Here is a 13,765-nt window from a genome sequence, read left to right as displayed (position 1 = left end):
AGTTCTGGAAAAACCCATGCCTGGTTAATAATAAGAAGGAACCTCTTGCTTGAAACTGCTTACTTAACAAGGTTTCTTTAATTATTAATGTATAAATAAGGGGAAAAAGCTTGAGACAGGTGGGACTCATTTCAGGACTGGCCTCTCTCTCTGGATGCATCTTATGTTCCCCAGCAGCAGACGGGCTGCCGCTGTATTACTCAAAAGCCACACTCAGCTTTGGTAATTATCAAGGGTTGGGGGTGTTTTACTAACTTGTTACGGACGTGTGCAGGGGCGGCTCTACACATTTGGCCGCCCCAAGCAGTCATGCCCGGGAGGCGCCCCGGAGCCGCGGGAGCAGCGGACCTCCCGCGGGCATGACTGCGGAGGGTCCGCTGGTCGCGCGGCTCGGCTGGACCTCCCGCAGCTGCGGGCGGTTCGCTGGTCCCGTGGCTGCGGTTGAGCTGCCGCAGGCATGCCTGCAGGAGGTCCAGCCGAGCCGCAGGACCAGCGAACCGTCCGCAGTCATGCCTGCGGGAGGTCCACTGGAGCCGCCGGCCGAGCGTCCCCTCCGCAGTCATGCCTGCGGCAGGTCCGCCGGCCCAGCCTGCCGCCCCCCCCCGGGAAAGGGCCGCCCCAGGCGGGTGCTTGCCCCGCTGGGCTCTGGAGCCGGCCCTGGACGTGTGTAAGTGCTTGAGACTAAGTAAAGTTTAGCTTTAAGTGAAAGCACTCTTGTGTTGTCCTGTTTGTACCAGCCATCTATCGGTCAGATGGCCATGTCTCCCCTGATTTATTTCCTGACACCTCCTCACACAGAGTATAGTTACCAAGAGCTTTGGGTTGAAAGAACCCCGGGTAACAGCAGGGGCAGGCACGGCGCCTGCATGAGCCCTGGGCCCCCACTGCGCCGCCAACCGGACTTTTAACGGCCCGGTCAGCAGTGCCAACTGGAGCCGCCAGGGGCCCTTTTCGACCAGGCATTCCAGTCAAAAACTGGACACCTGGCAACCCTAGCACCAGCCTAAGCATCAGGACTCCAGGGTTCTCTTCCTAGCTCTGCCACTGATCTCTGGGGCTCTCAGGTTTTTCAACTGGGGATAATGATACTGACCCATCTTTGTAAAGCACTTAGAATTCCAGGGCTGTAAAGCACTATACTGTGCAAGTACTAAATACTGTTATTTTACATCTCTCTGTCCAGCATTTGACACACATGCTTTGTATCACCTGCTTGTCACGCTGCATGTTTGTTTCCGTCCCTTGCCTGCTGTGCTGCCAATGCACAGCCTTTCCAAATAGCAGAGTGTGTCTAAAACTTGGTGCTCCAGGAAAAGAAAGAGATTAATGTTATCTTTACCATATTGAAGCAGAATTTATTTTAAATAGGCACAGTAATACTGCCACCGCAAGTGATCAAAAGATCATGAGTCCCCCTCCCACCCCTGCAATTCAATAGATTGATTTAAAAATCATGAGATTTAAAAAATAATGTATTTTGAGTCCTTTTTATTTGCCCTCTGGTTCTTCAGCCTTTAGGGTTTGTGGTTTCAAGCTTTTTTTTTGCCACAACTATGAGGCTAGAAATCTGCTTTAAAAAGAAAAAGAAAAAAAAAGCTGAGTGTCTTGGGTACTCACCTGACTCCTGAAGCTGCAACTTTTAAGAAAATGTGAAATATTGTGAGACTGATAATAAAACTGTGAGAGTTGGTAACACTGGCAAATCAACTTACAAATAATTTAGGCAACTTCATTTCCTTGCCTATGTTGTTTATAACACTTTATATTGTTAAACATGATCTATCCTGGTTTTTAGAGGTAGTGAAGGGGATTTCTAAAAATGCTAAATACTGGTTTAACTCTGCTCCCACTAAAGCCTTTTTTTGATGAACTTAAAAGTTTGGTTGATAAAGATGGATGTAATATCCTCAACCTTCTAGCGCATCAGGCAGGTGGGTGTAACGTGCTCCCCAGCCCTGCAGCACCTGGTTGGCAGCGCACGCTCCCCAGCCCTGGAGCATGAGGTAGACAGTGGGAGCCCCCGTCCCAGAGCACTGGGTGGTGCGGTACCAGCATCCCCAGCCCTGGAGCACTGGTCGGCACGGCCCCAGCCACCCCAAGTCCCAGCCACTCTAGCTCCAGAGTCCAGCCCCAGCAGGCTTCCCGGAACTTGGAGCAGCCTTCCTGGGCTGGGGCCAACTAGAGGCAAGCAGGAGGAGGTCTCGGGGACAGGGCCACACAAAGCTGTTTGAGGAGGCACAGCCTTTCCCAGCCTATTATACGTGCCACCCATGGAGAGGTCACTGATACAGAGCATTATGGATGGCCTGGTAAACTGGGCACAAGCAAACAATATGTATTTAAATATAATCAGATGTAAAATTATACATCTATGAACAAAGAATATAGACCATACTTACATGTGGGGGGACTCTATCTTGGGAAGCAGTGACTCTGGAAAGGATTTGGGGGTTGAGATGCTACTCCCCATATTCTTCATAAAATATTATGATATGAATATGGCATATCGAAGATGTATTTTATGCAAGATGGGTCATGTGAGATAATGGAAAGGCTATGATTTACTGAATATGATTATCCTATTGGTATGCATGTATCATTTCTGTATCTGAAGTTAAGAATATGGACTATGTATCAATTACAAAAGTGTTTGCACCTGGGGAATGCCCACCAGACAAAATGCAATCAGTCTGGCTGGTTAGTCAATGGGCCATCAGGTAGAACAATAGGACTTTGAAGATGCTAATCTCCCACCTTCCTGAGTAGCTTACTGGGATGCTGCTTTGACACTGCAGTTTCATGTGATCATATCACCTGGTATTGGACCCTATCTTGGCCAACAAGTATTTTTCCACTAATAGGGGGTGGGGACCAAACTGGGAAACAAAGGATTCCCACCACATGAAAATCTAATTTAAGGCAGGGAAGTGAATTAATCTAGGTCAGTTCTTCACTGAATCCCTGCTCAAGATGACTGCTGAAAACACCTAAGACTGATCTGGGGAAGAAAGGACTAGACCCAGGCTAGAAGGTGTCTGGCCTGTGAAAGGAATATCTGGAGTTCTAAGCTGCAAGCAAGAGCAGTTTGTCTTCAAGAAACCTACTTAAAACAACATTTAGGGTGAGAAATTATTACTTGTAGCCAGTTTCTTTAGTGTATTAAGTTTAGTTTGTGTGTTTGCTTCATTTGCTCAGTAATCTGCTTAGATCTGTTTGCTATCCCTTATAATCACTGAAAATCTATCCTTTGTAGTTAATAAACTTGTTTTGTTTTCTCTTAACTAGCTTGTGCAATTCATGGGGGGGGGGGTGCAAAAAGCTGTGCGTACCGTTCTCCACATTGAGGGAGGGAGCAAATTTCATAAGCTTACGCTGTACAATTTTCTGTGCAGGGCAAGACAAGACAATTTTGGGTTTACACTCCAGAGGGAGCGTGCACTTGAGTGCTGGGCATTTACCAAGCTGAGTCTTCCTACATAGAGCTGATCTCAGTGTCAGTGTGTTTCTGCAGCTGGGTGTGGCCCTACCTGCGTGTGTGCTGGAGGAGGCTTGAGGGCCTGGCTCAGCAGGGCAGCGTAAGGGAACCCAGACTGGTGGAACCGGCAGGCTCAGTGGTACCCCAGTACATCAGATGGCACCCCGAAGGACGGGGAGGTAACCCATCACTGTGGGTCATGATGGATAATCAGCTGAACATGAGCTCTCAGTGGGGCACTGCAGCCAAAAGAGCTAATATGATGCTTGGATGTATAAACAGGAGTATTGAGAGTATGAATAGGGATGTTAAACTGGGGTGGGGGGGTGTCACACACTTGGTATCTTGTGTAGGTGAGCTTATTGCACACACCTGGGGCTCCTTGGATCCCTCCATTTTCCCACTTCCCTTATAAGCTTCCTTTGTGCCACCCTTCCATCCCCTTCTATTTCAGGTACTCCCTTGAGGTCCCTCCATTCCCATCCTGCCAGGGGTTCAGAATGTCCCCCATTCTTCATCCCCATACCAAGGCTGCCTATTCTCCACCCCTCCACCCCCCACCACCACCACTTGCCAGAGGCTGTGTGCCCATCCTTCTCCCAATCTCCTCATTCAAGGGTGCCCCCATTCACACACCCCCCCAGACAAGACCTCTTTGTGTGCCTCTATTGTCCTTTTTCCCTCCATGCCCACCCCTTCTTGAACTGTGGACACCAGAACTGAACATAGTATTCCAGTACCAGTCACACCAGTGCCAAATGCAGAGATAAAATAACCTCTCTCTTCCTACGTGAGATTCCCCTGTTTATGCATCTAAGGATCACAGTAGCCCTTTTGGCCACAGCATTGCACTGGGAGTTTATGTTCAGCTGATTATCCATCACGACCCCCAAATCTTTTTCTGAGTCACTGCTTCCCAGAATAGAGTCCCCCATCCTGTAAGTAGGGCCTACAGTCTTTGTTCCTAGATGTGAACATTTACATTTAGCCATATTAAAATGCATAGTGTTTGCTTTCACCCAGTTTACCAGCCAATCCAGATCGCTCTGTATCAGTGACCTGTCCTCTTCATTATTTACCGCTCCTCCAATTTTTGTGTCATCTGCAAACTTTATCAGTGATTATTTTCTTTCTTTCTGGTCATTGGAAAAAAAAAGTTAAACAGCGTAGGTCAAGGACTAATCCCGATGGGACCCCACCAGAAACAAACCTTTGGTTTTGTGGAACCTTGTTTTTTCAACATTTAAATTTTGGTCTACATTAGAATTGACATTCGCCTTTGACTTCTGAGGTGCTGTGCATAAAACATGGGGCCCTGGTCCTGTAATCAGATCCACATGGTGGATCTTTGCAGTCATACAGAGATTTAAGTCAATGGAGCTCTGCACAGTTGCAGAAGACCATTTACACATGTCCAGTTGCAGGATCATGCCCATAGTTATATGATCCCTGTATCAAATTGTGATGAAATTAAAAGTGGCTATGCCTACATTATTTAGTTTTCAAAGCATTGAGTTTCTATATTTCTTAAAAGCAGCAAAGAATCCTGTGGCACCTTATAGACTAACAGACGTTTTGCAGCATGAGCTTTCGTGGGTGAATGCCCACTTCGTCGGATGCAAGCTTGCATTCACCCACGAAAGCTCATGCTGCAAAACGTCTGTTAGTCTATAAGGTGCCACAGGATTCTTTGCTGCTTTTACAGAACCAGACTAACACGGCTACCTCTCTGATATATATCTTAAATTCTACATGCACCTCTTAAGTTAAGCCAAAGCTACATGATTGTGACTTCCAACAGAGCCCCAGTTGCATGACACTCTTTGCAATAACTGTTATATCTTCTATTTAATTACCTGTAAAACTTGTTGCTAATAGAACATAAAATATTACTATAAATTATAGTCTGAATTACAATTAAAAACACTACTAAGAATAATCTACATATTTAGCTGTCAATTTTCAAATTTAATTGTCTTCAAACCAAAGTCAAACATATGGGATTAGGGTTGCCAGGCATCCATTTTTCAACCAGAATGCCCAGTCAAAAAGGGACCCTTGTGGCTCCAGTCAGCACTGCTGACCGGCCTTCTAAAAGTCTGGTCAGCGGTGCAGCGGGGCTAAGGCAGGCTCACTGCCTGCCCTGGCTCCGCGCGGCTCCTGGAAGAATCCGGCACATCCAGCTCCTAGGCGCAGGGGTCAGGGGGCTCCGTGCACTGTCCCCGCCCCGAGCGCTGGCTCCGCAGCTCCCATTGGCTGGGAACCATCTGAGGTAAGCCCCAAACCCCCTCCCACGCCCCAAACCCCCTCCCGCACCCCAACACCCTGCTCCAGCCCTGAGCCCCCTCCCACACTCTGAAACCCTCAACCCAGAGCCCTGTCCTGCACCCTGAGCCTCTCATCCTCAGCCCCACCCCAGAGCCCACACCCCCAGCTGGAGCCCTCACCCCTTCCCACACCCCAACCCCCTGCCCCAGGCCTGTGAAAGTGAATGAGGGTGGGGGTTAGGGAAGAGAAAGCGGAAAGAGGTGTGGCTTTGGGGAAGGGGTGGGGCCTTTGGGAAAGGGCAGGGCAAGGTTGTTTGATTTTTATGCAATTAGAAAGTTGGCAACCCTATATGGGATAAATGCCTACAATGTCCAAGTTTTAAAAGTTAGCCATTTTCCTTCTGAGTTCAACAGATCAAACATAAACAAATTTGTTGGTCTAGTCCAGTGGTTCTCAGACTAGGGCCGCCACTTGTTCCAGGAAAGCCCCTGGCAGGCCAGGCCAATTTATTTACCTGCCACGTCCGCAGGTTCGTCCAATCACGGCTCCCACTGGCCGTGGTTCGCCGCTCCAGGCCAGTGGGGGCTGCAGGAAGCGGCACGGACCAAGGAATGTGCTGGCTGCCCTTCCTGCAGCCCCCATTGGCCTGGACCGGTGAACTGCAGCCAGTTGGAGCCGTGATCGGCCGAACCTGCCGACATGGCAGGTAAACAAACCGGCCTGGCCCGCCAGGGGCTTTCCCGGAACAAGCAGTGGCCCTAGTTTGAGAACCACTGGTCTAGTCTAAGAAGCTAAACAGCTAAAACAAATCCAATTAAATACTGCAAAATAAATTAAACTTTAAACATTTACTCCTACACTGACAGTTTATATGCCATGTTTCACCCCAGAGTTAATTTTTTTATGACCAAGTTGCAAACCCCCAAAGGGAGAATTTATAGTAGAAGTAAGTCACTGTTTCAGGATGTTGGACAGCAGCTGTCAAGGCTTTTCTCACATTATTTCCATTTATAATCTGGAGGCTGGAAATAAGTGCCACTTGATTGTTAATATTCCATGTCATTTGTCTTACTTTTTTTTTTTATTATGCTATCTCAGTACACTTTACTTATTTGCCCTTTAACCTAACTGCAAGATTTACTGCATCTCGACAGAAACATTAATTGACAGAAGCAGTGCCTTGGAGACTAAGTGGCACAGTAGGTTAGTGCCCAAGCCTTTCACATCTGGAAACCTACAGTAAGTTAAAATTCTGCTGGGGTCACAAGTGACAATAAACTTGACTGAATATTTGTCACATCACATACTCAACACACAAGTTGCTATAAGTGACCAGAATAGGACTGGAATACTAAGTTGCATTGCCAACCTGTTTTGAAAAGCAGGGCCGCCCAGGATTCCGGGGGCCCAGGGTCTTCGGTGGCGGGGGGGCCCCGCTTCGGCGGTAAGTCGGCGGCGGGGGGTCCTTCCGTTCCAGGACCCGCCGCCAAAGTGCCCCAAAGACCCACGGCGGGGACCCCTCGCCACCGAATTACCGCCGAAGCAGGACCCGCCGCCGAAGTGCAGCCCCCGCCACGGGTCCTTGGGGCACTTCGGTGACGGGTCCCGGAGCGGAAGGAACCCCCCCCGCCGCCGAATTACCGCCGAAGACCCGGCTGCACTCCAGCGGCGGGTCCCGCTTCGGCGTTAATTTGGCGGCGGGGGGGTCCTTCTGTCCCGGAGAGGAAGGACCCCCCGCCAGTGAAGACCGGGAGCAAAGAAGCTCTGGGGGCCCGGGCCCCGCGAGAGTTTTCCGGGGCCCCTGGAGCGAGTGAAGGACCCCGCTCCAGGGCCCCCGAAAAACTTTCGTGGGGGCCCCTGCTGGGCCCAGAGCCTGGGGCAAATTGCCCCTCTTGCCCCCCCCCCCGGGTGGCCCTGTTGAAAAGAAGCAAGAATAGCACCTGCCTGCACCTTTCTTGACACTTTTATTCAGTCACAGATTAAGTAGGATTTAATAATAATCATACTGCACATTAAAAATTTATATGAAGAAAAGGGTAATAATTAAATTCTAGTCCAAGCACTTGTCGTCGTATGTTCCTGCAATGCTCTCAAAATCATCTCGTCACACTTCATTCAAGTCCAAAATCATGTAGCTTATTCTTCTAGCTTTGCCTTATTTGCAATGTCTTTCACAGCATTTTGCACCAAAGTTGCTAAATATAAATTGTGGGGGGAAGGGGAATCTTGTGCCAATTTCTACGCAGTCAAGATGGGTTTGGACTCCTGGAGTAGGGTAATTCTTCATTGGATAGGAAATGGCACTGACTCAGGTCTTTCCTAATGTCCTTACAATACATAAATAAGGTTTATTAGTACTTTAAGCAAAAGTGGAAAAGCCAAGTATCTCACTCATTTTTCTCATACAGAAGTTGAAACTGAGCAAACACATAAAAATATCATTTTCAACATTCTAAAAGAAATTATATTAGTCAGCATGTCAGAGGAAGATTTACAACATTTCTCACCTGTTCTTTGCTGCTTTTGGCAAGAAGTCAGGGTAATTAATTACTACAGCTTTTCAAATACAATAAAAGCTGTGTTATTTGGCCCTTTACCAACTGGAAAGCTCTAGAAACGGGCATTTCTGATATCTCCCAATACAAATCTTCAATCTAGTAACCAGGACCGATGCCGAAGTTATTTGGGACCCGAGTATTTCCAAGAGCAGTCGGACTACGCTCAAGTTAGCCAAGAAGAGCAGAATGCTGTTCTTTGTTTGTATCTGCCATTGTGATCGGTGGTTTATTACTCAGTGTATTGTCATGTTTTTATCATAAAATATCAACACCACCATACCAAAATGCCAATGAAAAGCAAGGGAGAGACACATAAGAGTTGTGTTGACATTAAAACAGAAAATAGATAGATGTATACATCCTGAAAAGGGCAAGAATATGAATGTTTATTGATTTTATTGTATTCTAATTCTTTGAAAATTGGTAATCCATTGGTAAGTATAACTCTTAGTTAACTTGAATTTTTGACTAACTGGCACCCCCTATTCCCCCAACATGCCAGATAACAAAGCATTTACTGTATTGGTTTACAAAAACTTGGATTATTTTATAGCTATGGTAAAACTATGAACATAATCATGTCCAGTGGTAAATAGCTCCTACTCTGGTCTTTGATCAACTATTCCATTTGCTAGTTACCTTGCAATGTTCTCTGAAGAAGATTTTGTGAAAGTGATCAGTGTAAAGGTTATTTTGTTTCACCATCTTAAGTGAAATGTATTAATGTTTTTCAAAATGACATGAAAAAGACCAGTTTTAACCAACTTTATTAAATACTCCAAATGGTTTATACCAACCAAGTGGGTACTTTACCAGTAAAGTAATGTCTATCCCTAATAAGGGAGGAAAACCCTATATTTAAAGACTTCAGTTCCTGCCTGCCTCCAAGGAGACTATTTCCCAGAGCAGTTATGAGCCAGCCCCTAGCTTCTCCCCTGCTCTGTATCTTCTAGGGCGGCAGTTCTCAACCTTTTTCTTTCTGAGGCCCACCTCAACATGCTATGAAAACTCCATGGCTTGTCTGTGCCACAACAACTGTTCTGCATATCCAGTAGATTAAAAGCCATGACTGGCATTGGGGGTAGCAAGCAGGGCAATGGCCCTGCAACACTAAGTTACTCAGGCTTTGGCTTCAGACCCATGTGGCAGGGTTCAGGTGTCAGCCCGCACAGCGGGGCTCAGGCTTTGGCTTCCTACCCTGGGCCCCAGTGACTAACACTGGCCCTGCTCTATGGTTTATTTTGGTGGACCCCCTGAAACATGCTTGCAGCCCCCCAGGGGGCCTCAGAGTCCTGTTTGAGAACTGCTATTTTAGGGCTCAAGTCCAATCCTTCCCATCTTACTTCATTAGAAGGGACCTAATTTTATACAGTTAACTTCCTATTCACTAAACTGGCCTCCAGCACCCTCAAAGTTTGCTGTCAACTCAGATTATTAAGGTCTTGATCCTACAAGTTCTTGCACAAAGCATATAATGGTGTGCAAGGTTGTTGTGCTCAAGTGTACGTAGGACTACTCGTAGACGTAAGTAAGGTTAAGTGTAGGCTTAGTCCTCCATGCTGAGAGGTAGTAAGCATCCTGTATGCCCACTCCCCTACTTTCAAGTACATACAGTAAAAGTGGATTGCATATGTAGAGAACAGGTGACTCAGAAGGGACCTGGGTGTATATGTAATCCTCAGTTATCCCCTTTTTCCCCCTCGTAGGTCTTATGCCTGCTACTAGGCAACAGAATTTTGGCAGCCAAGTAATAGCTCATTTACTAATGAAGAATCAATTTCTTCTGTGTTCCTTGTCCTCCTCATTATTTACCTTTTTGTTTACATGCACAGCACTCTATACTTACACTGTGCAGGTTCACACCTTTTAGGCTATGTCTTCACTGCAAAAGAAAAATTTTTTTACATCAAGATAGCCATCTCAAATTAGCTATCTCAATGTGAAACCTTAGTGAAGAAAAGGCACAAGTGGAGGGCATAGAGTTGACCTTTACTAGCCACATCAAGGTAAAAACTACCTGTGCCTTCTTTCCACTTGGACTTTGCATCAAGACAGCTATCTCACTGTAAAAAAAAAAAAAAAAAAATACAAAAAAAAAAAACCCCCCCCCACACACACACACATCTTTTTAGCAGTGAAGATAAAGTCTGAGTGATTGAGAAGTTCCTAAGCAACAACTGACAGAAGATGCAATGCCACATTCTTAGCAGTATTGTAGGCTTATAATTCACAATCTAATACTGACTTTACAAATTAAACATGACTGAAGAGCAGATATAGCTTTGTAAAAGACATTCCTTCCATACTCTTATTGACTACTTTCAGGTCCTGAAGTCCCCACCTGTATGATCTTTTCACTCCTTTGGATTTGTCAATACTTTTTGGCAACATATGAGTTTCAAATTCTTGTTGGCACCTAAGTAGAAGAAGAGATCAAGAGCGGAGGCAGTGAAGAGGGCTCTTTTCTGTCAGAAACTCTAGTCTCTGACAAGTTATAATGTTACTTGATATTTTAGGTGTTTGAATATATGTTTATATGTTGGTCTTGGCAACTATTGTGAGGCAAAGAGGACAGTGGCAAGTGTAATCTTTTAACTACCATCATGGAAATTCCATGTTTCCCACTGAGATCAAAACATTTCTTTAAACAAGTTGTTACAAATGCATTTAGCTTCAAGTATACTGGTAGATTTGCCATTCTTTTCTTACTTACCAAAAGGTTGAGTATCGGTTGTAGTTAACATTACAATTTATTCATGAGTCTGAATAAAACTTGAATGTTATAATAAAATGGATTCATGAATATTTTAATAAATTTTAGTAGAAAGTGGCTGAAGTCTGATGTAAGTGTTTTTAGAATATCATTTAGATTATTCTTCTTGTTAAATACTTGCAAACATAGAATCCAATTCTGCACCCATTAAATCAATTGTAATTCAGAGGGACTTTGTATGATTTCCACACATACGTGTGTGTGTGTGTGTGTATATGTATGTGTGTGTGTGTGTGTGTATGTATGTATGTGTATATATATATATATAGGGTTTTTTTAACTTATATGACCAAGCAAGTTGTGTAGATTCTCTGATCTCCATGCTGTCTACAGATCATCAGCTCTTAGTGTGCTACCCCACAAGCGTCTCTGGTGAAAACATTACAGCCACCACAGAACTCCATGAGACAGGAGTTTATAAATGTAAAATAATTCTTGGAGGTTTTATTCCATATTTCAGTTTTGATTAGTTTTTACATATTTTATATCCCATAGATATAAAAATAAATGAGACTATTTTAGAAAATGTTGCAAAGTGCACTGTACTCTAAAATGGGAATGTTTATTGTCCTATAGGCTGGGTCCAGTGTCCAAAAGTGCTCTGTGTTTTCTCTGTTCTTACCAACAGAAAGCATCACATACCGTAGAACCCCTATTTTATGAACTAATTGGGATTGAGGAGTTCGTAAAATTGAACATCTCAGAATTACAGTAGGTACAGTGCACAATTTAATTTATTAATCATCCAGTGTGTACATACTGATTGGTAACAGGTGTATACAGTGAGCTAATACAATTTTGCCAATATACTGCATTACATCCTACAGTGCTATAGATGCATAATATGCTATAGTGTCACAGTAGTCACTGTGAAATAAATAACTGATTTTCTTTTCTTTGAGACAACTGCATCAATTAGTCTGATACTTTTCTCGTCTGATACTGAGGCACTTTCACCAGAGCATGGGATGGTTGATACCCATGTACTGAGTTTGTGTGGCCTCTGCTCACTGATTAAATGTATACACATGTACGTTATTGATTCAGAGATTAAAATGGTTCATATAACTGGTTGTTCATAAAATCAGAATTCTATTGTAGAGCAAGAACAGATGACCTGCAACAGGTGTACATGTTGTAGAAGCGTCAAAACCAGAAAATAGTGGGAACTTTTCTTCCTTCTGCTCCAGCCCCTATACACTGCTCCACTGGATTCAAGAAATGTAAATAAGCTGCAAGAGGCCAGGGGAGAATGCCCCCCAATGCAGAAGCAGCTTAAGGCTGATGTAAGCAATAATGTAAAGCATGGCAGTGGCAATAGCCAAAGTTCTCAGCACTACAGAGATTCTGGGCTGCAGTTGCATGCTCTGAGGGAAAGGCACATTTATTTGACTTTGCATTCTGTAACATAAACATATTGCAAAATGTCGGTTGTGATGGGGTGTTTACCTCACACGTGCCATGAAAGGGTTAATATGGGCCTGACAGGGTGGGCCAGACCTACTTAGAAATAAAGCCCAGCTGGGGGAAAGCTGGGCTTCTTTCCATAAAGAGCTGAGTAAGCACAGTTAGGAGAGAAGAAATTCAGAGAGTGGAGGTACTCTCTCTTGGAGGAGCTGCATGGAGGAAGGTTGAGAAGGGGGAAAAAAACAAACAGCTCTTCCAGAGGTGAGCTAGAGACCTAGCTGGAGCCTTCCTGTAGTAAAGGGAGAAGTGGGCTGGCACCTACAAGGTATGGTTGATTAAGATACAGGATAGTCTAAAGAAGTAGAGGCATGCTTGCAGGGTGGAGGCTGCTAGCTACCCCAGCTGGGCTGAAGGTTTGGTTTTAGTACATGTTACTTAAGACTTTGGTGTCTGGAGGGCCAAGACACACCTTTGGCTGTACTACCCCCAAAAGAATGTGGGGATGAAGTGAGCCCGTGTTGCACTGCCCCCTGCAGCCAAGAGGGGGGTATTGAGGTGTTCTATGTATGAAACTTAAATTCCACAATAACTCTCTAAGGCACACAATTATTCTCCTAGTAGAGGATGAAAGAACACTCGTGACTGTTGATCACATTGGTTGAGACACTAGTCAAAGGCACACCGTGATGGATATAGTACCACATGCTGAAATAATAGGCAGCAGGGGAAAGGCTGCTACAAGTTAGAGCAGCCATGAGAAATGTTGTAACTTACACTGATGGCCATTTCAGGTTTCAGCCCATTCTGAAGGCTGGGTGGCACAAAGGTTGAATAAAGCCGCCTTCTTGGGGCTACAGCTCTGTGTTGCATCTCTCAGGCAATGGAGCACAGACTCTGGTCCATTATGCTCTCAATACAAGGCTAGATGTGCCCTATGTCAAAGATGTTAATAATCGAAGACACCTTTTATTTTGTTTTCTTTCATATCGTCACTAATAATAGAGGCAGGCCAAATTATGTCTTTAATTAAACATGTGCACAAGTGCAACTGATTGGAACTTATAAACACTTCTTCATGATGTACTAGGAAAGATGGGATCTTTCCCTCGCTGCAATAACAACATGAATGAAAAGCAGAAAAATTTAGTCTTGAGACATCCCATATGCCTCAGTACACACAAGGTAAAAAGCTGTGTGTTTTGAAACAGGGGTGCTGGAACAATTTTTATAGTGGGGGTGCTGAGAGCCATTGAATAAAATTGTAAATCCTGTGTATAATGGAAA

This window comes from Mauremys mutica, chromosome 2 (genome assembly GCF_020497125.1).
Source record: "Mauremys mutica isolate MM-2020 ecotype Southern chromosome 2, ASM2049712v1, whole genome shotgun sequence".
Classification (NCBI taxonomy): Eukaryota; Metazoa; Chordata; order Testudines; family Geoemydidae; genus Mauremys; species Mauremys mutica.
Note: the sequence above shows the minus strand (reverse complement) of the source record.